Below are 24868 nucleotides of genomic sequence, written 5' to 3' on the forward strand. Positions count from 1 at the left end.
TGAAAAACATAAGCTTGCTACTATTTTTTATTATTGCTAGAATAACTATTTTTACATGTTTTTTAACATTTTTAGGAAAGAACTTAAAAACTAAAACTAACAACCAAAGTAACCACTTAGGTCATAAAACACAGCCACCCTTTCTTGGTTCAGAGTTTGAATTTGTAATAGGTTAAGAAGTGGTAAAATCCTAAACTATCATCCCTTCAAAACACAACTACAAATTAATTTTTAGGCATAAATGCAACCTTAGAAACAAACAAACAAAAAAAATCTGTTGGTTATATAAAGCATGCAACTAGATCCCAGAATCAGTATAAACTTCCCCTTCAGAAGTCCCCTTCTTGAGGAATTAACACTCCTATTCTCTGTAGTGTCTCATATATTCAAGGTATGTAATATCAAATATCAGCTTCCTGCTTGAAAAGTCTTGGCACTAAATATATACTAAACCAGAAGGAAGTTAATTTTACCAGTAGGAAACTTCTTTTTTTTTTTTTCAATTCTATTTAATGAGAATAAGCATGTCTCTTAACAAAAGAATAGAGAAACATTTAAATGCATAGGAAAAAATAAAATAATCTGAGATAAAGTCAACTTTGAGACTATAGAGGTGCTATGGTGCATTTACAAAATCTTTAATCCTTAAAATTTTCAACTGAGTCAAGCAAATATGATCAGAATAAGACATCATAAATTCTATCACAGAACTAAAATTGGAAACAAATTAGGTTTAATCTAGACCAAAGAAGTCAATACCCTGAAGGATTAACAAATTCTTGGAGATTAAAAAAATAAATCCCTGGATTAGATGAAATAATGATGCTGATTCTGTTTACCCAGACTTGAAAAAAATTAAGATGCCACTTCTCAGAAGTATGAATGTACAATGCACTATTGCTGTTGCAGTTAAATGGGGACGATGGAAAATGATGGAGATGTGGTTAAGAGTCACAGGACAATGCTGACATCCCTGAGCACTGTCCACCTGGGAACCAACACATGACTTGAACAACCTCATGAAACCAGTCTGTTCTTTGTTCATCTTTCAGAGCAAATGGCTGGGGAGTCATTTCAAGAACACAGCATCCACCCTTTTCTTTTTCTTTTTTTAAGATCTCCAGAGTTTGACTCCATATAGCCTCTCTTAGTAGGTAGCACATATGTACTGTATAATATAATCATTCAGAGCAATTTGCCTATGTATGTGGTGTGAGGCTCCCTCTGAGCCCTGCGGTCTTTAATTTTAAAAGGTTGCACATGACATTTTCAAAAGGTGAGAAGGAGCAAAATGGGACTCACTAAAAAGAGAATTATATGTATCCTTCAAAGTGAACATCGGTATAAATTAGAATATTATGTCTTCTAACACTTCATGACACTCAAAGCAAATATAACTTAAAGACTCACGAGTCTACGCCCATTATACATTCACCGAATAAGAAACTAAAAAGTCATCCTTATGTTTAAATATGATACCTGAAAAGTTTTAATAGACTTTAATCAATTCCAGAATGGTACTTATCTGTGAAAATAAGACTGAGTCTTCTTTTGAAGCAAAATACAATAAATAAGACCAAAAGATTTCTTCATGCTGTTGTTTCATTGACAGCTTTTACACAGCCCACAAACTCTTTACAATGAACTATCAATAGAGTTTAGCCTCTAACTGTGCCCCCAGCATGGGGCTGGATGTTGAACTATGGAACCTGAAAAAATTGATTCAATCTTGAGATTCAAGGCAGGCTTTCTGGTAATCCCAACTCCTAGGTTGCTAGTTGGTCAGAAGTAGGATTTATTTGCAGGTTTCTGAATTTTTTATTGGCTAAAAGCAAAGTTCAACAGGCAGAAAGGCCAAAGCAGCAAAAACTTCAGTGTGAGTTCTAATCTTAGGATAAAGCTCTTTGGCCTCTGACAGATTTTAACCACTTTGGGCCTACTCTTGGGAAAAGATTATTTCTTACTAAGGTATGGATTGCAAATGCCAAGAGTACTGGTTTTCAAGGGCACTCTTGCCATCAGGGTTTGATAGACATGCACATCTCCAGCTCCACAGTTAAAGAGTTAATGTCACAGATCAGGAATGGACTCCAGACAATTGGAAACTAAACAAGCTCCTACAAGTGATTTGTACACAATATAGAAAAACATTGCACACTCACTTAGGAAGGCAGTGCCACTTAACAGATGCTTTGAAAATGCTTGCTGGAGACTAAGTATTAACATACCTGCTATAATCATGTATCACTACTACTGTAAAGTATTAAACCAGTAGGAAAAGTCAGTTTGTCTCCAGTAGTTTTACAGAAAACTAGTCATTTAGTTAAACATTAACTTTTGGGCAATTCTGCATTTCAAATATATCTTTCATTTTATTTTGTTTTGTTTTTCTCTTTACTGATTTGAGAGAGAGAGGGCAAGTGAGAGGAAGAGAGAGATATAAACATTGATGAGAGAACATCAGTTCGCCACCTCCTGCATGCCCCTCATTGAAAATTAGGCCCATAACCTGAGCATGTGTCCTGACCAGGAATCAAACCGGAGAGATGAAAATGGAAGCAGAGTGAATAGAGGCTACACAGATGATCACCCAAGTCTAAACTGGAATTACAACTAAAATAAAGTCAAAGCCTTAGAAAAAAGCAACAGAAAAGCAGTAGGACAGGACCATATAACCAGGGATACTGGTAGGATCTGCGGAGGTGCAAGAGGATGGTGGGCTGGGAGCCCATAGACAGCAGCAGCCTTAGCTGTGAGCAGTGGCCTTCAGGAATAAAAACCAAGCCTGTTCCACAGCTCAGAGAGCTGGGGACAGAGCACTAAAATAGCCACAGCAACTGCTCTGGGGGCTACAGCAGATGGAGAGCCGACTGGGCTTGAAATCTGTGAGGACAACCAGGATTTGGAGGGCACTCAGAGTTTTTGCTGAGTTGTGGCCACAAAGCATGGTGGCCAGTGTGCTCCTTCACAGAGCTCTGGGGAAAAGCAGCAGCCATGTACCCCCTCCCAACCCCTCCCCTCAGAGAGTCAGCCTTTCCCAGGTGATGCAAATAAATGCAAATTGAGGCTCATTAACAACCAGCATCTATCCCACCTTCTGGAAATCCTCTTATGTAGAACACCAGGGCTACATTATAAGGCACTGAGTAACTGAGACTACTAGCCTCCAGAAAAAAAGCTAGAAGATAATAGAACCTTTCCTGGGCTTGCAAATCTACCCAGGAAAGTAAGACTTGACAGTGGTGTTTAATGTGGGCCATCCTAGACCCATCCAAATCCAGTAGAGGGAGTCACAAACAGCAGAACACCAACACTCACAGGGAAAATTTGGTGGGCCCCAAAACCCACTGAGATAGCCAAAATGGTGAAACGAAGAAACAAATCCCAAATGAAAGAACAAGAGAACTCTATCAAAGATGAGATAAATGAAATGCAGTTAAGCAAATTATCAGAGGTAGAGTTCAGAGTCATGACCTTGAGGAACCTCAATAGCATGAGTAAGGAAACCAGCACCATGAATAAAGATATAGAAACATTGAAAACCAATCAGGTGGAAATAAAGAATAACATAGCAAAAATATAGAACACATTGGAAGGACTAACCGGCACAGTAGAAAAAACTAGGACCGAATCAGTGAATCAGAGGACAGGGTAGAAAAAAATCATCAATCAGAAAACCAAATAGAAAAAACAATTAAAAAACAGGAAGACAGCTTAAGAGAACTGTGGGAAACCTGGAAATGTAATAACATTCACATCATAGGAGTCCCCGAAGAGGAAGAAAATGGGCAAGGGTTAGAGAATATATTTGAAGAAATAGTGACAGAAAACTTTCCTAACTTGGTGAAGGAAGAAGGCATTCAAGTCCAAGAAGCACAGAGAACCCCAAGTAAGAAGAACCCAAACAGGCCCACACCAAGACACATAGTAATTAAAATGCCAAAAATTAAAGAAAATGAGAGAATTCTAAAGGTAGCAAGGGATAAGCAACAGGTTACCTAAAAGGAAACCCATTAAGGTTCTCAGCTGGCTTCTCAACAGAAACACTACAGGCCAGAAGGGAATGGCATGAAGTAATCAAGGTCATGAAAACAAGGATCTGAATCCAAGACTATTCTATTCAGCAAGACTATCATTCAAAATAGAAGGTCAAATACAGAGCTTCCCAGACAAAACAAGGCTAAGGGAATGTATTAACACCAAACCAGCACTGCAAGATGTGCTAAAGGGACTGCTGTAATTAGTAGAAGAAATGGAAAAAAAATGTAACCACACTAAAATAAAATGGCAATAAATGAGTACATGTAAATTATCCCCTTAAATGGTTTGAATGCTCTGATAAAAAGACACAGAGTAGCTGACTGGATAAGAAAGCATGACTCACATATACGTTGTTTACAAGAGACCTACCTCACAACAAAAGACTCACATAGGTTGAAAGTGAAGGGATGGATAAAAAAATCTTTCAAGCAAACGGAAAGGAAAATAAAGCTGGGGTACCAATACTCATATCTAACAAAGTAGATTTTAAAATGAAGGCCATAACTAGAGACAAAGAAGGCCACTACATAATATGGAAAGGATCTATCCAACAGGGAGATATAACCTTTGTAACCATATATGTACCCAATATAGGAGCACCAACTTATATTAAAAATCTTCTGGAGGACTTCAAAGGAGAAATCAAGAGCAATACAATCATAGGAGGGGACTTCAACACCCCACTGACTTCACTGGATACATCCTCTAGACAAAAAATTAACAAGGAAACACAGACTCTAAATGAGGTGCTAGAGCAAATGCATTTAATAGATATCTACAAAGAATTACACCCCAAAACTGGAGAATTCACATTGTTCTCAAGTGCACATGAAACATTCTTAAAGACAGACCACAGAATTCACATTCTTCTCAAGTGCACAAGGGACATTATCAAAAATAGATCACATGATAGGACACAAACTAAATCTCTACAAGTTCAAGAAGATTGAAATTATATCAAGCATCTTCTCAGACCACAATGGCATGAAACTAGAAATCAATTGCAACAAGAACAAGCAAAGAGTTTTGCAAACATGGATGCTATATAGCATGTTATTGAACAATGAATGGGTTACCCTGGAGATTAACCAAGAAATTAAAAACTTCCTGGAAACCAATTAAAATGAGGACACCACAACACAAAATCTATAGGATGCAGTGAAAGCAATTCTGAGAGGGAAGTTCATAGCACTACAGGCCTACCTCAATAAACTAGAAAAATTTCTAATATACTATCTAACCCCACAACTTAAAGAACTAGAAAGCAAACAAAAGAAAATTCCACATCAAGTAGAAGAAAGGAAATAGTAAAGGTCAGAGCAGAAATAAATGACATGAAGACAAAAAATAAAAAAAAAAATTCAAAGGATCAATGAAACAAAGAGCTTGTTCTTTGAAAAGATAAACAAGACTGATAGACCTTTAGTTAGACTCACCAAGAAACAAAGATAGAGAACCCAAATACACAAAATCAGAAATTAAGGAGGAGAAATAATAACTGACACCACAGAAAAACAAAGGATCATTAATAAATATTATGAACAATTATACAGCAACAAATTCAACAATCTAAGCAAAATGGACAAATTTCTAGAAACACATAGTCTCCCAAAACTGGACCAGGAAGAGATAGAAAACTTGAACAGACCTTACAACAAAAGAAATTGAAGATGTAATCAAGACTCTCTCAGCAAACAAAAGCCCAGGCCCGGACAGCTTCACGGGGGAGTTTTACCAAACATTCAAAGAAGAACGAATACCCATTCTCCTGAAACTATTTCAAAAAATTCAGAAAGAAGGAAGACTTCCAAACTCATTTTATGAGGCCAGCATAATTCTAATTCCAAAACCAGAAAAGGATACAACAAAGAAATAAAACTACAGGCCAATATCCCTGATGAACATAGATGCCAAAATTCTGAACAAAATACTAGCAAATCAAATCCAGCAATACATCATAAAAATTATTAACATTGACCAAGTAGGATTCATCCCAGGGATGCAAGGCTGGTATAATATTCACAAATCAATAAATGTGATACACCACATAAACAAAATGAAATATAAAAATCCTATTACCATATCAATGGACTCTGAAAAAGCATTTGACAAAATTCAGCACCCATTTCTGATAAAAACTCTCAGCAATCTGGGAATAGAGGGATCATATTGCGACATAATAAAGATCTACAGCCAACATCATTCTCAATGGACAAATCTAAAGGCATTTCCCTTAAGAACAGGAACAAGACAATGATACCCACTTTCGCCATTCTTATTTAACATAGCACTGGTGGTCGTAGCCACAGCAATCATACAGGAAGAAAAAATAAAAGGGATCCAAATTGGAAAGGAGGAAGTGAAACTGTCATTATTTGCAGATGACATGATACTATATGTAGAAAACCCCAAAGACTCCATCAAATATTTACTAGACTTAATAAATGAATTTGGCAAAGAAGCAGGATACAAAATTAATGTTAATAAATTGACAGCATTCTTATACACTAATGATGAAGTCACAGAAAAAGAAACAAAAAAAAATCCCATTTACCATTGAGGCAAAAACATTAAGATACCTAGAAATAAAGTTAACCAAAAAAATTAAGGACTTATTTGCAGAAAACGACAGGACATTGAAAAAAGAAATAGAGGAAGATGTTAAAAAAGTGGAAGCACATACCTTGTTCATGGATTGGAAGAACTAAAATGTCCATACTACCCAAAGCAATCTATAGATGCAGTGCAATCCCCATCAAAATACCAAAAAAGACCCCGAATAGGCACAGCAATCTTAAAAAGAAAGAACAAAGTTGGAGAGATCATATTACCAGATTTCAGGTTATACTACAAAGCCACTGTAATCAAAACATCCTGGTACTGGCACAAGAACAGGCACATAGATCAATGGAACAGGACAGAGAACCCAGAAATAGACCCAAGACAATATGCTCAATTAATATTTGACAAAGATTGTAAGAGCATACAGTGGAGTAAAGACAGCCTCTTTAATAAATGGTGTTGGAAAAATTGGACAGCTACATTGAAAAAAATGAAACTACACCATCAACTTACACCCTACACAAGAATAAACTCAAAATGAATAAAAGACTTAAATGTGACTCATTTATCCATAAAAATCCTAGAAGAAACTGTAGGCAACAAAATGTCAGACATTATACGCAGCAGGATTTTCACTGATACATCACTTAAGGCAACAGAAACAAAGGAGAAAATGAATACATGGGACTACATCAAACTCAAAAGCTTCTGCACAGCAAAAGAAACAACCAAAATGGAAAGGCAACCCACTGTATGGGAGAACATCCTTGCCAATGATACATCAGATAAGGGGTTAATTTCCAATGTATATAGAGTGTCATGCAGCTCAACAAAAGGAAGACAATGAACCCAATTAAAAAATGGGCAGAGGAACTAAATAGACACCTCTCCAAACAGGACATACAAATGGCCAAGAGACATATGAAGAAATGCTCAACATCACTAATCATCAGAGAGATGCAAATTAAAACAACAATGAGGTATCACCTCACACCTGTCAGAATGGTTGCCATCAACAAATCATCAAATGACAAGTGTTGGCGAGGGTGTGGAGAAAAGGGGACTCTAGTACACTGCTGGTGGGAATGCAGACTGGTGCAGCCACTATGGAAAACAATATGGTGTTACCTCAAAACATTAAAAATTAAACTGCCACTTCACCCTGTGATCCCACTTCTAGGAATATACCCTAAGAAGCCTGAAACACCAATCAGAAAGAATATATGTACCCCTATGTTCATAGCAGCATTATTTACAATAGCTAAGATCTGGAAACAGCCCAAATGTCCATCAGTAGAAAAATGGATAAAAAAGCTGTGGTACATGTGCAGAATAGAGTACTACGCAGCTAGAAGAAAGGAAGATCTCTTATCCTTTGAGAGGACATGGAGGGACTTGGAGAGTATTATCCTAAGCAAAACAAGCCAAGCAGAGAAAGACAAATATCACATGATTTCACTTATTTGTGGAATATAATGAACATAACAGTCTGAGGAATGGGGTAGTCCCAGAGAAGTGGAAGTGGGGTACAGACTGACAATCCCCAGAAGAGTGAGTGGTGAGGGAGAGATAAACCACAGAACTTATATGCATGTATGCATGAAAAATGGACATGGACAACAAAGCTGGGGACAGGGTGTGGAGGGTGGGGGAGGGCTGTATCAGTGGGGGGAAAAGGACAAATATCTGTAACAAAAATAATAAATTAATTAAATTTTTTAACAAATGGAAGCGTTACCTCCTGGTGCATGGGTTGACGCTCAACCATTGAGCCACACCGGCAGAACTATCCTTTATTTTAAAAAAGTAAGTGCATATAAGATTGGTGAGCCTAAACAATGATGCTCAGATTTATGGAACAACAGTTATCAACAACAGAAGAAAAACAATGAGTATGGAAGGAAGAAGTGCAAAGAATATTTTTAGACTCCTTCAAAGCACATGAACTGCTTTACAAGGACAAATACAAGGTAGGACAAAAGTTTGTTTACAGTTGTTTGTCTGGAAAATAATACAATAATTAGTAAATAATAATAGAAGAATAAATGATGCTTTGCATACTCACAAGTATAAACCTACTTTTGCCCCACCCTATATAATCGAAATTTTAATCTGAGTGTGAATTATTTCTTTGTGTGTGGTCATAAAGAACTGCTCTATGGAAGAACTGTGGAAAAACAGAATTAATCTTCTGGGTGAGAAAACAAAGTTCTTTTCCTAGAGAAGCACCTTGAACATTGGAACCATCTCGTTTTTATGATACATCCCCACATATCTCTTTTGAAAGCATAGTTCTGTATACCACACTAAAATATTTTAGTTCTCCTAGTAGAAAATGATTTCTATTCAAGACAACCTCCTTGGAAGAAAATATATTGTACACAGGATATAGAGGATTAGAATTACTCCCCAACACCTGGACCTCCTCCAAGTGAGTCACCAAAAGTATATTAAAGCCTTTATAATCCACTTTGGAACATCTCTCTGGGATGCACAGATAGTAGCTGATGCTGTGCAGTCCTAAGGGTTTCACAGTATAGGCCAATACTATAGATCAGCACAATGAACTATAATGCTAAACCATGTCACTTGCTTAACTAACCTTCACTTAATCCAGTGACTGGATTAATCCATGCTCTCTAGTCTTCTCTTAAAACTTCCTGTTGCTGCCCACAACATGCTGAATCTTGTGGCTAGAAGGCTAATCTTTTTATTTATACGCTCTGCTGCTCCCATCTGTTGAATTGAATAGTTGCCAGGAATGAGTTGTATCTGCTCCCAAACTTGTGTATGCTAATTTTATTTTACATTGTAATTACATAGGTTAATTAAATATTATACAAACTGATGAAATAGGGGTGTCAAAAGAGAACTGCATCTAAGAAAATTAATTTAAATGCTTTGGTTAAAGCTTTTGGTAAAGGTGATCCCCTAAAAATAATGCAGTCTCATTTGGGGACAAGGCAGTGGAACAGTGGAAGTCATATAAATTAAAAGGATTCTAAACACTCAGCCTGCCTGGCACGTGTTTACATTTCTCCCTTTACTTTAAGGAAATGGAAACTGGGAATGAAAGACAACGTGTGTGGTCTTCACAGGAAAAATTATTCAGCAATCCAATCAATAAACTCACACTAAGAGAAAAGGCCTTACCCCAACATGAAAAGATCGGTGAAAGAACTTAATTTGTGTATTCTAAACTAACATAAAATATTTGGCATGTGCATCATTGTGTATTATTCTAAGAATTCCGTAAAAGTCAATCATTTGTTTATGATTTGCCACTTTAACTGACTTTTCTAAGTGACCAGATGCCAACCTTGATCATGTTAGATGGGAATTCTACTATAATTACAACATCATCAACAAAAATGTCTCTAGGGCTAAGATTGCAAACTCACAGCCTGCAGGATAAATTCAGCCTACAGAACCATAAAATTTGGTTTGTCAGATTCTAAGCAGAAAAAATTTGGATATTTCACATAAAAATTCACATCTCCATTCATCTTCTATAGAAAATTAGATTGAGCAACACTGGACTTGAAATCTCATGTGGCAACAATAGCTACTACTGCCTCCTTTGGAAAAGGCAACAGCTCTCCAGTCAGATCCTGTCTTACCTCTCCAGGCTGCTCAGCTCACAAGGCCATCTTACCTGCCCATTTTTCCATACGCATTTGTGGTAACTACCATGTTCTAAGGCAGTGGTTCTCAACCTTCCTAATGCTATGACCCTTTAATACAGTTCCTCATGTGGTGGTGACCCCCAACCATAAAATTATTTTTGTTGCTACTTCATAACTGTAATTTTGCTACTGTTATGAATCACCATTGGAAATGTGTTTTCCGATGGTCTTAGGTGACCCCTGTGAAAGGGTCATTTGACCCCCCAAAAGGGTCACGACCAACAGGTTGAGAACTGCTGTTCTAAGGCCTTGCTTGTGAGAAGTGAGGATTTCTAATTCACCTAATCTCTCCTTCCCAGCTCTACAAGTTCATGCAATCCATTTTCCTCAAGCACCTATCTAACAATATGAAGAAATACAAAAATGCATATTCACACAGAGCACCTATCCTTTCAGGAGTTTAAAGTCTAATTTAAAAAACAAACAAACAAAAAAAGCACATACAATATATAAACACACACTAAATACTTATGTTTTCAACTATTGAAAATGTACAGGCTGAAGTAGACAATTCAGAACTTATTTTTATATTTCCTTCCTACTCCAACTATTATAAAAGCTTCTTGAATAACCCATATAATAAATCACTTTTTAAATTCCCACAGCCTCACTCTATATGTTCAAAAAATTTATTAACACAAAAAAGTAAAGAGATAAGTGATGTTTGCTAATTTTTTAAAAGAATAAAATAAAACCAATGTCTAAGATCTGACATGAGAGGTCTATTTGTATTGAAAGTAGATGGTATGATGTGTCTTATGAATAGCAAAAAAAAATTTTAATATATATATTTTTTAAACTAGTGGGAATGAAGCGTTCATTTTCTGCAATATTTGGGGAAACGTGAGAAAGTGTAGCAAATGACAGATTTTGATAGGCTTTGAATATTAGAGTAAAGGGTGTAGATTTTATCTTGTATGCAATCAAGATCAACTGGAGGATTCTGAAGATAGTGATAGCATGAATGCAGATATTTAGAGAAACAGACTGTCAACAGTATGCAGTATTAATCTAATTGGAGAAAAACATAACTTGGGAGATTAATTAAAAGGCAGTAGAAAGATTGCCTGAATTAGAACAAGGCCTGCAGGAGGAATAGCTTTTGTTGTTGTTTTAATTTGTTGTTTTGAGGCACTTGAATATAAAATTGGCAGGACTTGGTGACATTGTGTTTAGGTACTAAAGGAGAAAAAAACCTCAAAGACAATTAATAGTATAAGGTTTCAGAGGTTTCAAACTAGGATCGTTATAGACAAAAGACACTTGGAAAGAGGACAGGACAATGATGAATTCAAGTTTGAAGAATGTGGTCCTAATAAAAACAAAATATTAACAGAAACTACTAGCAAAGGGTTGCTGTAATCAATAACTATATCATGATTTCATTGACTATTTCAAACATCAGTGAATGTAATTCCTAAAATCCTACTATTAATAAGCTAAATAATATAAAAGTTAATTATGGGTACTTAAATTTCAGTGGTAGAACTAAAATGGAATGAGAAATTTAAGATCCACTGTGCTTTTTAAAAAATATATCATTAGCTGAATGGGATTTTGCAGAAACTTTGTGGGCTGATTTCAGTTTTGAAGACTGAAGCAGAATCAATGAAATGTGATCGTTACATCCTCCCTTGTTATTTTCATGGCCATGAAGATTGGCCACAGCACATGAGACTAACCAAACCTATCTGTTGGGTTACTGTAAAAAATGAATTAACTCCTAGATAATCCTTGGTAAGAATTTTGGAATCTGAAGATATCCCTCTTTTACTTGTAGCTGAATCAAAGAGTTATACTGAAAATGATAAATAAGGATTGAAGTTACGTACTACACAAATTTAATTTTGAGATTTGAAAGATTAGACTGAAATACGGCGCTTAGATCCTCAAGACCAAAAATATATCATTTATGAATTACTAAACTGAACAAATCTTATTAACAAAGTCAGCATTGCCTGAGAAAAGTATATTTATGCTTTCAGTATTATATCCTCTTAAATATAGACTGCACAGTCTACCTTATCTACTACAGAAATTAGAAATAAAACATTACCAGAGACAGATCTTTGGAGGTTATAATGATAATAAGCCAGGATGAAATACCTATGCTACTAAAAGTGCCTCCTATACTACCTGAACTAAAAGAACTAATATACTTTTTATCAACAGACTATTTTTTAGCTCAGTTTTAGGTTCACAGCAAACTTAAGCAGAAGGTACATAGATTTCCCATATACTTCCTGCTCCCACAAAAGCATAGCCCCCTGCACGATCAACATCCCCAACCAGAATAATCCAGTTGCTAAAATTAATAAACATACGTTGATATATGATTATTACCCAAATCCCATAGTTTACATAAGGGTTCAATTAATTTTGGTCAGTCTGTGAGTTTGAAAAAACATATAATGACATGTATCCACAATTATATTATTATGCAGAGTAGTTTCACAGCCCTAAAAAAGTCATCTGTGCTACACCTATTCTAATATACATTTTTCCCCACAGGAACTTTTGTGGGAATTAGAGAATTATGAATGCTAATGTTACTCCTTTTTTTCTATACTGTGAAAAAGCTTTCTAGTGTTATTGGATGCTAAATGATTTCATGGAAAACATTCAACTTTCCTGCCCCTCACCCTGGGGAGATTAGGCATTAAGGGACAGGACCATGGGAAGAGAAGTCTGAGTCACATAGGGAAGTTGGAGAGGACTTGGAGCTCAGCACACAGCTAGAACCCAGTATACAGTAGATCTGGATGTTTATTCAGACTCTACAGATCTCAAAATAAAGCTGAAATCAACATGGAAAATTGTGCCTCCAAGGCCAGAAACTCCCAGCCTCCATTTATAGAAGTGCAAATTAGAAGCTCCTAGAAGGATCACAAGTCAATTATATAACAAAAACAAAAACAAAAACAGAAAGGCTGGTTTCTGGGAGCAAGGCAATTGGATTGCTGAATGAGTTCTTTTGCAAAACTATAGTGTGTTTTCCTATTGCAGAAAGCCAGTTTACCTTAAAAAGGATGATAGGAAATCAAAATTGGATTTAAAAAAACAAAAGCAAGCATAGAGTTGCTCCAAGGGTGTTTCCCTCCTCCACATTAATAGTCTGCGAAAAATTAAAATTATCATAAAAAGGGAAGCTCTAAGGGTCCTATAGATACCTGGGGCTAGATTATTTGTTCTTAACCACACCCAATTAAGGTGTCTCTTCCCTGGGAGTAAAGCTTCTGTGCAAATGTCAGGAATATCTAATCAATGTCTGTTTTTAAATCAGAATCTGGCCACTTCTAACTAGGGAATATTATGGGACAATATATATCTTTGCTAGTAAAATCTGCCCCAATTCACCTGATAGGCAAGCTTTATAAATCAGTGATGCCCACATATGCTTTTTCCAGAAGGATAATATATATTTAGAGCTAGCTGACCTAGGGTCTAAACCCAACCAGGTGGTAAACACAAGCTTTGAAATGTATAGTTGTTGCTCAGGCAGAATCCCTTGAAAGGACAAATAAGAGGTTAGCAAGGCATAATCTACCCCTAGACACAGGAGCCTTGCCAGCAACCCACTTGGGTCCCCTCCCTGCTGTGTGGAGTCTGTCTTTCAAATAAAACTTTCCTTTTGCTTACCCCTTTGTCCATGAACTCATTCTTCAATTTTGCGAGACAACGAACCTGGACATGATCACTAATGCTTAGTTTCAACCCCTCATCTCCAAAGCCATCCAAAAATGAATGGCTTCTCAGGAAGCAAATTATCAAATAAAGTGCTTGAAATACACATCATATGCTAAAACTCAATGGGATCTGACATGGTTATCACATTAAAAGCCTAAAGCAAACTAATATGAAATTCTAATAAATAATGCTAAAGCTTATAAAATTGATACATAAACCTATTAAAACCGAGGGGAAACCGATTTTCAATTTGAGATTACTCAATATATCTGCAAGAGTTCAAGTTGGCATCTGGTCATCTGGGAAACAATAATTGCTTTGACTTACATATCGCTTTAAATATAATAGTGTCAGATTAACAAGGTTTTCATGTACTGACATGTAAATTAATTTAAGATATGCCCCTGATTATGGTCTTCATGAATAAATCTGTATAACTAAAATAAACCCCTGCTTAAATGCCATACATTTAGGGGTAAATTTATAGCAAAATAGCCAACTCTTCTTCTTCCTATGTGCCGTTGACCCTATTATTGATGCATATCTCCTGTTCCATCATAAAAATAATCTCAAACATTAATGCACAGTCTTTTCATTTGTGCAGCTCACTTGCTTTTGGATCACTCTGTTTCAGGACATACATAATGAGATTCAGAAATGAAACCACAGGAATATGCTAACAATGGATTTATAATTTTGTGACAAGTCTACCAATCAGTGTAAGTCAGCAGATCTCAATGTTTAGAGACAGCCCTGGTCATTTTTGCTCAGTGGTTAGAGCATCAGCCTGCAGACCAAAAAGTTGAGAGATTCTGGTCAAGGGCACCTGCTTCGGTTGCAGTTCAATCCCCAGCCCTGGTCAGCGTCATGCAAAAGGCAACCAGTCGATGTATCTTTCTCACATAGATGTCTCTCTCTGTCTCTCTCTGTCTCTCTCTCTCTCTCTCTCACACACACACACACACACACACACACACACCCCTACTATCTGAAGATGAAAAATGGAAAAATATCTTGGGGTGAGTATTTTTTTTAAAAAGGTCAGTGTTTGGAGACATGTGTGGTTGTCACCTGCTTGAGGGAGAAGTAGGGAGGGCATCAAGTTGGTACAGGCCAGAAATGCTGATAAACATCCTATAACACACAGAATCAGCCAGAACAAAAGAGAATTATCCAACCCCAAATGTCAATAATGCCGACATTCAGGAACACTAAATGAAGTTCTCAAAGATCCCCCAGTATTCTTTTCCAGGGCAGCAGCCAGTGCTCCACAAAGCAAAGAGCACAGTGTGCTTCTCTGTCCCATGGAAAAGGCTGGCCTATTACTGTTCACATAAACAAGATGCTCAGAGCAGGTGTTTTCCTGTTCTAAATTTAGGGTAGAATGTAATTCACATGAAAGAGATTGCAGCCTCATCCAATAAAACGTTCATTTTTGAAAATTAAAGCAGAGCTTCTTATTTTGCTACTTTCTTTACTGAAGAGAAATCCATTTGAGCATGTTTTAGAAAAATCCAAGAGCTTTCATTTCTACCTTACTAGCAAGCAAAATGATGCCTTGCTCCCAGGATCTTTTATGTCTCCTGGTTGTGATGACCAATGTGACGTTCTAGACATGCACTGACAGGAAGGTCCATTCTTCTCAAGGGAAAATGTCTGTGAAATAAAAATTTCAATTTATGTTTTTATCTTAAAATAAACAGCCTATTTATTTTGAATGACCATTGTAATATAGACAATATTAAAGCAATATTAAAATAAGTATAGATGCAAATCATTATCGTTTCTTTATCTTCCTAGTCTTTCTCACTATTATATGATGGTTTAGAGTCAGGCTTCAGAACATAAAAACCTGGGGTAGAAATTGTTCTCTGGCACCTGATAGCTATGCCACATTCACCAAGATACTTCTTGAAACTCAGTTTCTCATATGTGAAATGGGAATATAATAGCTCCCACATTATGAATGTCGGTGTGTGTCAATGACAGTGCATATAAAGGTCTTAGTATAATGCCAGTGATGAAAAAGCTATAAATAATTGTTAACTGATACTGTTATAATAGCTGTCATTTTTATCATCATCATTTTATCATCAAAGTTTAAGATGGAACAGAAACCTGAGGACTTGGTATTTGTAGGTATGCCCATATTGGACACCAAACCCTGAAGTCCAGAAGTAAATCTTTTATCTCAACATCCAGCAAAATGCCTGGCACACAGCCAGGTCTCTCCAAATTCAAATGAATAGTCAAATGGTCGGAGGGATAAGTATCTGTAAGCTAAGACCAGGAAAACGTAAGAAAGACTCACTTATACTACAAGAAACATTTTAAGATTTATGTTCATTAGCATAACAAGGTATTTTAATAAAATCTAATTTCCAGAAAATTTCTGGGAAAGAGAAAATGTCTGGATAATTGGATGTTCCTTGAATAATGTACTCTTCAGGCATTCCCTTTATAACATACATACACATGTAATCCATACAGTATATACCCACATAGTATAATATAATAATTTCTGATGTTTAAAATCCACTTAAGATCCTTATTGTTGGTGTTCTGAGAAGTCATGTTCCTGTTTCATGCAGGGGAGTGATGCCTCAAGAATTAGTTTTGCAAAGATCTCTTTAGCTGCACTGTGGAGGAGGTAGCGTGACCAGCAAGAATAGAAACAAGCAGACCAGTTAACAGGTGTTTTTTGACACCTCAAAAAAAAAAGAGGATGGTGGGTTAGAACTAGAGAATTCAGCTAAGACAGAAAGATGGATCCAAAGACAAGAGATACCAAATGCTGGCTAGGATGCAGAGAAAAGGGAGCCTTTGTGCACTGTCGGGAAGTTAAATTGCTATAGCCACTGGCAAAAACAGTATGAAAGTTCCTCAAAAAGTGAAACATAGGGCTACTATATGATCCATCAATTCCACCTCTGGGAATATATTTAAAGCAAACAAAAACACTAAATTGAAAAGATATCTGCACCCCTGTGTTTATCACAGCATTATTTATAATAGCCACAATGTAAGCACAACCTGAGTGTTCATTGGTGGATGAATAGACCAGAAGTTGTGTACGTACAATGAAATACTATTCAGTCATAAAATATGAGGAAATCTTTGCCCTGACCAATTTTGCCCAATGGTTAGAGTGTAGGCCTGAGGGACAAATAGTCTGGGGTTCAATTCCCAGTCAAGGGAATGTACCTTGGTTGCAGGTTCAATGCCCAGCCTGGTCAAAGTTATGCAGGAGGCAACCAATAGATGTGTCTCTCTCACATTGATATTTATCTCTTTCTCTCCACATTCCTCCCTTTCAATCTATCTAAAAATTAATGGAAAAATATCCTTGAGTGAGGATTAATAACAACAACAAAAAACAAAGATGAGGAAATCCTGCCATTTACAACATGATGGACTTTGAAGGCACTATGCTAAGTGAAATAAGTCAGACAGAGAAAGACAAATACTGTAATCTAAAAAAATAAAAATAAAAAAAACAAACATAAAAATACCCCACCAAACTCATAAAAAAGGAGATTAGACTTTTGGTTACCAGAGGCGAAGGGCAGAGGGAGGGGGAATTGGAGGAAGGTGGTTTGAAGCTACAAACTTCCAGTTATAAGATAAATAAGTACTAGGGATATAATGTACAGCATGCTGACTATGCTTAACACTGCTGAATAATACATAGAAAACATGTTAAGGAAGTAGATCCTAAGAGTTCCCATCAGAATGAGAAATTCTTTTTTTTTTTTTTCATTTTCTTTTTATTGTATTACATGAGATGATTAATTTTAACTAAACCTACTATGGTAATAATCATTTCACAATATATGTAGATCAAATCATCATGCTGTATACTGTAAACTTACACATGGATATATGTTAATTATTTCACAACAAAAGTGGGGGGAAATAAACATAGGTGAAACATACTTTGAACATCGATGGGTTGAAGATGACCAGGAGTAGGAGCATGTGGGAGAACTGAAGGAAAGTTAATAACCAAGGACAATACCGATACCAGGGTTTGGGCCAAGGAACTGTGTTTGGGCCAAGGAACTGTGTTCACAGTGGTATCACTTAGTGTGGAGCAATACGGTGTAGAGGGAAAATCAGGACTGTGCTAATTACACCAAAAATTTCTGATTCTAATCCACCCCTCTGCCTCCCCAAAAAAAGCTGTCCTCTGGATATTGTTTCATTCACTTGGTAAATGCGCTCGCGCGCTCTCTCGCTCTCTCTCTCTCTCTCTCTCTCTCTCTCTCTCCTTCCCTTCCTCCCACTCTCCTTTCCTCCCTTTTATTTTTTTTTTCTGGTTTTATTCCCCTTTGTCTGCTCTGCTTTTAGTAAGCTAAAGGTTTGGAAGAATATAAAAGAGAGATGTAGATTTCCCATAAATACCGCTCTCTCTCGAGAAAAGGTCATTGAGCCCAGAAGAAGAAGGAACAAACTACCTTGTAAAACTCATCATTAAAGTCAGCTTACTTGGTCCCGTGGCACTATTTATGACAAGTCACTAAAATGTCAGCCTATTCCTCAGTGAAATGAGTCATTCTGTTTTACAGTTAAGCTTTTCCTTGCAATGTTTTGGTGAACAATGTATATAGGATAAAAACCAAGGATTATGCAAATAGCAGGTAAACACGGATACTTTTTGAAAAATCTCTCATGGCTTGATTTTAAAGCATTTCTCCATAAAGGCAATAGGCAGGAAACAGTGTTCATTTCTTGAGCAGTTACTCAAGGGTGCCCACTACTGGATGATAGGAGTGTTGAGTTAATGAGCCTTAGAATCAGTTCCTGAACCAGACTAGCTAACTTAACCAGATGCTTTCTCAGCATCACTTCCAAAACAACATGTTCATAGCTACCATCAATAATAAGGTCAAGACAAATAATAGAAATGCCTTATAACAAATTGTTGAAGACACATCTGGTATGCAAATGATCTCAGTTAATCTATGCTAAAAATCAATAAATCAAAAGAAACAAAGCAAAATAAAATAAAAGGGAAGGGAAGGGGGCAAGCTGCATTTCTGGAATACTTAATTACCTAGGAGATGTGACAATATTCCTTCAGCACACTGGTTCCTTTGGCCAGGACAGCGGGAGTCTCCGGCATGGAATGCTTGGATAAATTGTGATATATGAAATGCTAAACAAGTGAAGTCTCTAGCCCAGAAAACTGCTCTAGGGTGAGTCAAGTGACAGCACACAGTGGAATAAAAAGGCCAGCATCACTTTTTCCATTTTTCAGCTGAAATAGAGTAGTCTCGTGTTATTTATTTATTTATTTATTTTTAATTTATTTTTTCTTTATTGATTTTTAGAGAGAGAGAAAGGGAGAGGTAAGGAGAAATGGAAACACTGATGAGAGAGAACATCGATTGGCTGCTGCCTGCGTGCCCCCCACTGGGGGTTTGACCCACAACCTGGGCATGTGCCCTGAGCGGGAATTGAATCAGCAACCTCCTGGTGCATGGGTCAACACTCAATCACTGAGCCACACCAGCCGGGGGCCATCTCATTTTAACACACACTGTTGGGACTTGATAGTTACCCTAATGTAACCAGGAATTGAATCCAGTTATTACATCAGCCCCCTGATGAAGACACACCATTTGTCATCTTACCTGAGAGATGTCACTTGGAACCTCATTATAGGGCAAACATTTTGCAGTTAAAGTTGCTAAGTTAATTAGAGGCACAAATTCTAACCCAGAGGGAAAATATAAGTTTGGGAATCAGATAACATGATGACATCCAAATGAATATATCATCCACATCATTAACAGAATGGAGGCTTTGTGGGGGTGGCAGCATAAAATAGTGCCACCATAAACAGCAATAAGCCTTGGACCAGCAGACACAAGGGTAGGGATATTGTTGGACACCAAATCCTAAAGTTCAGAAGTAAATCTTTTATCTCAACATCCAGCAAAATGCCTGGCACACAGCCAGGTCTCTCCAAATTCAAATGAATAGTCAAATGGTCGGATGGATAAGTATCTGTAAGCTAAGACCAGGAAAACGTAAGAAAGACTCACTTACACTACAAGAAACATTTTAAGATTTATGTTCATTAGCATAACAAGGTATTTTATTAAAATCTAATTTCCAGAAAATTTCTGGGAAAGAGAAAATGTGAATCTCTGTTTTCCAAAACCTAAAGAAATCTTCAGTTAAGAGAAAAATCAGCTCTGGCCGGTTTGGCTCAGCAGTTAGAGTGCCGGCCTGTGGTCCAGAGAGACCTGGGTTCAGTTCCTGCTAAGGGTGCGTACTTTGGTTGCAGTTTGTCCCTGGCCCTGGTTGGTCGTGCGGGTGGCAGCCACTTGATGTGCCCCTTTCACATCGATGATTCTCTCTCTCTCTCTCCACCTCCCACTCTATCTGAATAAAAAATGGAAAAGTGTCCTTGGGTGAGGATCAAAAAAAAAAGAGAGAGAGAAAAATCAAAAGAGTAAATATGTGAGTTAGCAGAGGAATTTTTTTCTCTAGCTTATTATGTAATGATTCATATTAACTTTGTGGTAGATTATGTTTTTACTCTCTCGAAACTTTCAAGTCACAACATTGCACTATTACATCTCATTCAAGTTTAAGATGAAATACTGAAAGGTTCCTCAGTCCAAGTTGTATCCTTCTTCCCTGCAAGCCCTGTAGCACTTATTAGTAAAATTTTGTCTTAATCTGGTTCAGGAATTCCTCTGATATCCTCACTCTTCTTCAACCTTTTCTTTTCTTTATCAGCATCCTGAGACTTTACCCAGACATGCCAACATTGGAGACAGTCCAAAGGTGAGCAATAAATGTGATTAAGTGCTTGGGAAATAGAATATATAAAGAAAGATGAAAGGCAATATTGTAGATAAAATAGAAAGCTGCTATCAGAATATATTTCGTAGCAGCTTTCCAGAGCAAGGTCTTGAATTTCAATGACACTTACTTAGGTTCAATTCAAAAGAAAATGTAAGTAAAATTCTAAAAGCCAATTCTCTAATATTCATTTGCCTGCCATTTTCAACTCTGCTCACACCCTAATCACATCTCATGTCTTACCTTCCTCAGGCTACCTATCATCGGTGCAGAATGCTGGATGCTTTACATTTCTCTATTATAGTCTAGGAGGCACTTTCATAGTAAAGAATTTATGTTCTAGAACAGTGTTTCTCAATCGAAAGTGATTTTGCCATGTCTGGAGATCATTTTAGTCATTACAACTAAGAGTGGGGACGTGAGTGACATCTAATGAGTAGAGGCCAGAATGCTGCTAAACATTCTACAAAGTGCAGAAGAGTCCCCAACAACAGACTCATCTAGTCCCAAATGTCAACAATGTTCTGTTCCACAGGAAATGGCAGGAGATGGAAGTACTGGCTGAGCTCTATGTCACCCAAGCAAGCTACAGCTCTCAAGGTTGAAACTTCTACTACAAATGGGAATGCTTCGATGGAGGTTTATTGGTCACAGTTTAACTGTCCCCCCAGGCTCTTCTTGCAGGCTGTTCTCATACCCTTCTCTATACAACAGCTCCTCTCCCTACAGGATGAGAACCCACTTCATGAATGACTACATGAGGGAGGAAGACGCTTCCCTCTACTCAAGGTTCTTTCAGCTGGTCTAATAATTAAATCTACATGAGACAGATTAACAAGACAAAATAGCCAAATACATGCACATGCATGAGAACCTTGCATACATGAGAGTCAGATACAGAAGGGGGAAATGAGGTGCATATGACATTCAGAGCTAAGGATCACGGGCTTCAGAGGAAGGAAGAGCATTGCAATGTGATAAGAAGAGCAGATGTTCACTCACCTATAGATGGGTCATAAAATGTCATTTCTGGTAATAACTCTTATTATGGGCAAGGCCCCTAACTTAAATTCTTTAAAGGAGAGGTAAAAGTTTCTTGTGAGCCTTCAGGATCTTGATTGCCTTCAGCTCAAAATAATTCTCAGGCCCAGCCAGTATGGCTCAAATGGTTGAACATTGTACCATGCACCAGAAGGACACATGTTCAACTCCCAGTCAGGGTACATGCCCAGGTTGTGGGCTTGATTCCCAGTAGGGGGAGAGCAGGAGAAACAATCAATGTTTCTATCTCTCCTTCTCCCTTCCTTTCTCTAGAATCAATAAAAGCATGTTTAAAAAATAATATAATAATAATTCTCATACCAAAGTGGTGCATTTTGTGGACGCCTGCTCTGAACACCTACAAACACATTCCTGGTCTTGTCTGCATTGCAGTGTGTGTGCACACATGTGTGTGTGTCTCTGTATATGTGCAGGTGTTCTCAATCCACAAAGCTCAGTTGTGTGAATCTGCGATTTGGTTTTTGATGACTAAGTGTAGTTTCCATCTCAAGGTGTCATTATAGCTAGTTTCAGAGAGCTTTTAATTTGTTAATAAAAATAAAAACCCACCCGGCTGGTGTGGCTCAGTGGTTGAGCATGGATCCATGCATCAAGAGGTCACCAGTTCGATTCTCAGTCAGGGCACATGCCCAGACTGTGGGCCTGATCCCCAGTGTGGGGCATGTAGGAGGCGGCCAATCGATGTTCTCTCTCATTGATGTTTCTGTCTCTTTCCCTCTCCCTTCCTCTCTCTAAAAATCAAAAAGAAAAAAAAATTTTTTTCAAATAAAGAAAAAACCCATTCAATTCAAGATTGTGTTAGTTAACTCCTTAATTACATACAAGGTTCATCGCCTTACTTCTTTTCTCTGAGGCATCAAAGGCAGCATCTGGCCCTTGGACAGCTTCAACTATGACCAGTGTCAACTGATACATCCTTCCACTCAGCTCAATCTGATCACACAGTTCATTCCCCATGGGTTACGATCCCTTCTGATTTCACCAATTCTCCTCAGGTCTACTTGTATGCTCTCTCCCACTTTCTCTCTATCCCTCTCTCCCTCACTCTCTCTCTCTCTTTCTTATCTTACTTCCATACCTTTCTCAAGGGCACAGAGTTCAGCTGCACAGCTACAGTAATTCTGGTGAAAATATCTCAAGACCAGTCTTCCCATGATATCCCACTGGGTCATCTTGAGTTAACTGCTAACAGACAATAGAAGCAAAGACCCACCCAAGATACCAGACTGCAGACAGGCATTCCTAGCCCTCTCATAGGCTTCCTTACATAGCTGGGCCACCAGGGAGCCCAGATCCTGATCCCCAGGTGCAGGCCTCCCTACAGCAAAGACGACATTTATGTCCTCTCCAACTTTCTTCCTACCTCCTCAACAGTACTTTTCCAAACATATTGCTCAGGCCAGGGCCTTGCAATTGAAGGCTTTTGTTTCTCCTTGCATTACTGCCATGCCCTCTCTCTCTCCTACAGTGGTGGAAGCCAAGTTCTGTGTGTGTGTGTGTGTGTGTGTGTGTGTGTGTGTGTGTGTGTAGGCAATAATGTAAACTAAGAGATGCTAGGGACCAAACACTTTGTTGATACTTTATAATGTCATCTTGTTACTGAGAGCTAAAAGTAGAGTTATAATACATAATTAAGTGACTATTATATTCTAGCTCTTTCCAAAATATAAGGTATTTTCTCAATATAATTTGCTGACATATTCACATAGAAACTTAAACTATAATTTCTCTCATATACTTAAAATCATCGATATTTTCCACTATTTAAAGTAACATTAGTAAATGTTTCTCTGAGTTCTGTGAGCCAGTCTAGTAAATTAATCCAACCTGAGATTAGGAAACTCCAATTTATAGCTGGTCAGTCACAAGCACAGGTGACAACTTGGACTTGAGATGGGAGACTGAAGGAGGGGCAGTCTTCTAGGACTGAAACCTTAGCTTGTGGAATCTAATGCTATCCCAGGTAGATAGTTAGAACTGAATTACATTTGTAGAGCACCCAGTCAAACTCTTCTGAGAACTGGAGAATTGCTTGGTGGTACTGGAAAGAAGCATACATCTGAAAACTCACCACATGTCTACAGGTTTCTCTAAGAACTAGTGTTTTATTTCCTGGCACCTCCTCCAGGCACTTCCCAAGCACTCACTAAACTTTTGCCAATCCCAAAAACCTTGTAAATCCGCAGGGGTGGCGGGGGGGGGGGGGGGGGAAACAGCCCTGAGCCACAGTCACTCACACCTGGAGAGGGCCTCTGACTTTTCTCCTTTAAAGTCGGGACATAAGAACTCATCATAAGAGTTTATAAGATATGTCTATTGAGTGAGTTTCATTTCTTCCTACATAGAAACTCATACCAGAAAAGACAATAAAAAATTTAAGTTTATCTACTGAACAGAACAGACCCCATAAATTCTGTTTTGTTATATTGGGAACAAAACCCACTTTCCTGAAACAATAAACACTAGATTTCTTTTCCACTCTTTTCAAATTAAAAATACAATAAAAATTTCACATTTGGCATACCCGTTGCCTTCCTCCGTCAAAGGTTCTAAGTTTAATATAAATTCTTCCACTACCTATATTTCATTTATTTCTTTCATTTTCTTCCCAATCCCCAGAAGTTTAGGAGAGAATACTTTTGCCTTCACTAGTTCAGACAGGTGACTTGTATTTATTAGTCCTGTCCTTCTGTGAGAATCTCTACTGATTGCTAAATATGTGGGCTCCCCGCTGGTGCCTTTCCTGAGGGACAAGCACTAATATCAGCAAGAATGCAAACACCAGGAGCACTGTTCCGGGCACTGCAGCAGCAGACAGCAGGTGGAAGAACATGGCTTGATTTGGATTGAACAGCACAGCAAAACTTCTGTGCCAAAAGCCGAGCCTGTGGTCACTGAAATAGGTTTTCCGTAGAAACAGACCTAAAACGTCAAATAAAAAGTGCTCCAAAGATTCTTTATATGAAAGTGACATCATGTTATGGCTATCAAATCTAGGAACATAAAGACTT

This window comes from Molossus molossus, unplaced genomic scaffold (genome assembly GCF_014108415.1).
Source record: "Molossus molossus isolate mMolMol1 unplaced genomic scaffold, mMolMol1.p scaffold_m16_p_4, whole genome shotgun sequence".
Taxonomy (NCBI): domain Eukaryota; kingdom Metazoa; phylum Chordata; class Mammalia; order Chiroptera; family Molossidae; genus Molossus; species Molossus molossus.